This window comes from Triticum aestivum, chromosome 6A (genome assembly GCF_018294505.1).
Source record: "Triticum aestivum cultivar Chinese Spring chromosome 6A, IWGSC CS RefSeq v2.1, whole genome shotgun sequence".
NCBI classification, from domain to species: Eukaryota; Viridiplantae; Streptophyta; class Magnoliopsida; order Poales; family Poaceae; genus Triticum; species Triticum aestivum.
In genome coordinates, this window is record NC_057809.1 from 465348875 (window position 1) to 465353057 (window position 4183).

A 4183-nucleotide genomic window follows, 5' to 3' on the forward strand; every position below is an offset into this window, starting at 1 on the left:
TGTCTCAATTCGGCCAAAAAATGTACCACAACATGTTGGTGCCATGTCATGACACCATGCTAAGATTCATGATATTCAGGCGTGTTTTGGATTTACAAGAATTAAAAAACCAAGTTTCTCAATCTTTCCGACCGAGCCACGACGCCTAGATGTTTGAATTTCATTTCATTACCATTTCTTGCATGGGACCTAGAAATTTACCCAAGGACACACATGTGATTTTTCAACCAAATTTGGTGCACTATAGAATGTGCTCGTAGTTCAAATTTTAATTATCCACATTAAATGACTAGAAATTCAATTAGTGTATTAAAAAGTCCAAACGAACCCAGAATAATTCCAAATTTTAAGACGGCACTCATATAGTTCTATGTTGCCTCTGTAAAAAATCAAGGGGGGGGATGCAGCCTATATAATTTCGCACACAAAGGTGACACGTTCCCCCTCGGGAACCACGATTCTTCTCGAGAGAAGCTCCGGTTTGCCAGAAGCTTATACCAAAACTTGTCCAAATGTGGCCAATTTTTTGACCACAGCATGTTGGTGCCATGAAATGACACCATGCCAAGTTTCATGATTTTCAGACGAGTTTTGACTTTCCAGGAATTTAAAAACCAAGTTTCTCAATGTTCCCGGCCGTGCCACGATGCCCAGATGTTTGAATTTCATTCCCATTTCTTGCATGGGACCTAGAAATTCACCCAAGGACACACATGTGATATTTCAACCAACTTTGGTGCATTGGAGCATGTGCTTGTAGTTCAAATTTGAATTATGCACATTAAATGACCAGAAATTCAATTAATGTATAAAAAGTCCAAACGAGCTAGGAATAATTCCAAATTTTAACACGGCACTCATATAGTTCTATGTTGCCTCTGTAAAAATCAAGGGGGGGAGGCAACGTATATCGTTTTGAACACAAAGGTGACACGTCCCCCTCGGGACCACAAGTCTTCTCGAGAGAAGCTCCGGTTTCCAAGAAGCTTATTCCAAAACTTGTCCAAATGCGGCCAATTTGTTTTCCACAACATGTTGGTGCCATGAAATGACACCCTGCCAAGTTTCATGATTTTCGGACGAGTTTTGAATTTCGAGGAATTTAAAAATCAAGTTTCTCAATGTTCCCGGCCAAGCCACGAAGCCTAGATGTTTGAATTTCATTCCTATTTCTCGCATTGGACGTATAAATTCACCCAAAGACACACACGTAATTTTTCAACAAACTTTGGTGCACTGGAGCATGTGCTTGTAGTTCAAATTTGAATTATGCATAGTAAATGCCTAGAAACTCAATTAGTGCAAAAATGCCAAACGAACCCGGAATAATTCCGAATTTAAACAAGACACTCATGTAGTTGCATGTTCATTGTACATAAATGTTCGAACAATTCAAACACCATCCTTTCCCTCCGTAACACCATTTTGTCTTTCAAAACATAATGAAAAAAATTAGGTATACCACAAACAGTTTACCAGAAAGAATCGTGTGGGATGCGATATAAAATTTCTTGGCACACCGTCTTTTCTGGCTTACGTAGGAAGCTCCGTCATCTAAAGTCCACTGCCCGCGCTTGAAGCACAATCGTGCGCCAGTTTCTCACAGCACCGAGTGAAATTTTTCTGCCACCATGGAAATATCTATCTCCCCGCCACCTCCCTCCCAACAAAAGCCACATTTCCACTATTCCTCCTTGCTTTCCAAGTTCAAACCTTCACTGCTGCTTACTGGCAGCTGAACCTTCTCGTCGGCGACCCTTCTTCTTGCAGTGTCACCTCTTCACCGATGACCCTTCTTCTTGCTGCGCGGCCTGCTCGCCGCCGACCCTTCTTCTTGCTACGCAACCTCGGCGATATGTTCAGGTAATCCACACCCCACCCACACCATCCTCCTCCTTCCCCGTCCCACATTCCCCGACCGATGGCGCGACACCTTCCACCGAAATCACTATCCCCGTCCTCCAATTACACTACAAAAAAATACACTTCCATGATGATACGTGGTTGTCATAGTAGGTCACGTTTTTTGTCATGCATGTACATCCATGAAGATTTTATGACAGAATCAAGATAGTCGTACCTGTGGTGTCGTAGAAGTGTTCCATGACATTACCAAAATTACCATCATAGAAGTGTCCACCTCCATGACGATAAATCGTGCGTCACAGAAGTGCTTTTGTCAAGGGTTACCGAAACGTGGCATCCACCGTAATGGAACACCGTTAAGCTATCGGGTCCAATTTTGGATCTGATAACCCGTTAACAGCCCTGACCAATGGGGATTTTCCACGTGTAAAATCATCAATGGCTGGAGGAAACACGTGTCGGCTCACCGTTGGGACAGATGTCATCCACCCATTGGACCCAAGGCGCCTATGATATGTCGACACGTGGCACGACCCAATAGAGGCCCATTCTTGTGAAAAGGCCGGCACGTTTGACTTGGTCAAAAGGTGGCGGGCCGGCCCATGGAAAGCCTGTTAATGGTCTATTTGCATATAGCCCATTTATAGCCCGCTAACCGAGGGGCCGTTACGACCTCTCCGAATTAGGCCCAGTACACTCATTTGGGCCGTCTAATATGATTCCTTTCGGCCCATATGAGGCCCTTTGTAACTCTTGGCCCATTAACGACCTGCGGTGAAACTGGCCCGTAATGAACAGTGTATCACTTCATATCCATTAATGGCCCATTATTCCATTGGGCCATTTCCAGCCCAGGTTACCTTTCGGCCTTCTCAAGGCCCATTTATTCTTGTGCTCATTTCCAGCATTCGGTTACTTACGGCCCGTTACTATCATTTTCTGCTTGTGGGCCAAATTCAGCCTGTGGTTATAGTTGGCCCGTTAATACGTTGGGCCGTTTTCATGTAAAAAAAACCGTTGGGCTGTTTTCATAGAGTTATCAAATACGGCCTATTAACGGCCCATTATGGTCCATGAATAGTACGACCCATGATTGGCGAAATGATGATACGCCTTGTAGAAGGCCCACGGATCCTACAGCCCGTAAAAGGCCCATGGATCCTACGGCCCATATAGAAGGCCAATGGATCCTACGACCCGTAGAAGGCCCATGGATCATACGGCCCGCATGAGGCCCATGGTTACAACAGTCCGTGTGTTGCCATGATTATTTTGGACTGGTTTCCTAGGTTATTGTGGCCACTAGAAAAACATAGAAAAAGAACTTCAGTGACTACAAGCAAACAACTAAACAAGACAATAAGGAAATAAATAAGCAAGAAATTAACACTAGCCTATTACCACTATTACACATATTACATCCACTGGGCATCAAAGTTCGCCACCAGTGCAAATATAGGGAACAAAGCAGCATATTACATACACTGGTCGTCAAAATTAGCTACCAGTATAAATAAACACAGCAGGAAAAAAAGAGCATAACTGAAACAACTTCAGAAGAGCTCAAGAAACGTTATCCTTGGTATCCACCATCACTACAATAAAAACACACATCCGTGGCATTTTGGGCCAAATGAATTTTTTTTCTGTCATACCTATGACACTTCTATGATGGTAATTGCGACAAAACCTGGTATCATCATAGATGTGGTGGGGTCCTACTTCTATGAAAAAAATCATGACAGAAAATGGGCTTTTCGTCCTGGGCGGGCCGGAGATGCAGCTTCATGACATTCTTAGGGCCGTCCATGACGGAAAAAACCGTGGTAGAAGCCGGGGCGCGGAAAATATCGGGGATTCCCCGGTTACGGTGGGTGGTCGGGGGATGAGCGATGCGCGTTTCTCTCATACGTACACGCGTGTGTGCAAGGCGTTGGGCTATAACTGAACCCGAGCGAGGTGTTGGGCTCTAACTGAACCCGAGCGATTGCACTGCAGGCTACTCGTTACTGAACCCGAGCGATCGATCGATGGCTGTTAACTAAACCCGATCGAGCAATTCGTTCGCTACTGCTGCTAACTAAAGCCGGTCGATGCTGCCTCTGGATGAACAGTGAGCATTGTGGGGGTGGGGTGGGGGGGTTTGGATGAACAGTTCCCGGTGGGGGTGGATGAACAGGACCCCGTGGTGTTGCCTCTGGATGAAGAGTAACCCGATCGATCGAGCCAGTTGGGGCTGGATGAACAAGACCCTGTGGAGGGCAGGATGAACAGGACCACCCCGTGAAGGGCAGGATGAACAATGGACGGTGGAGGG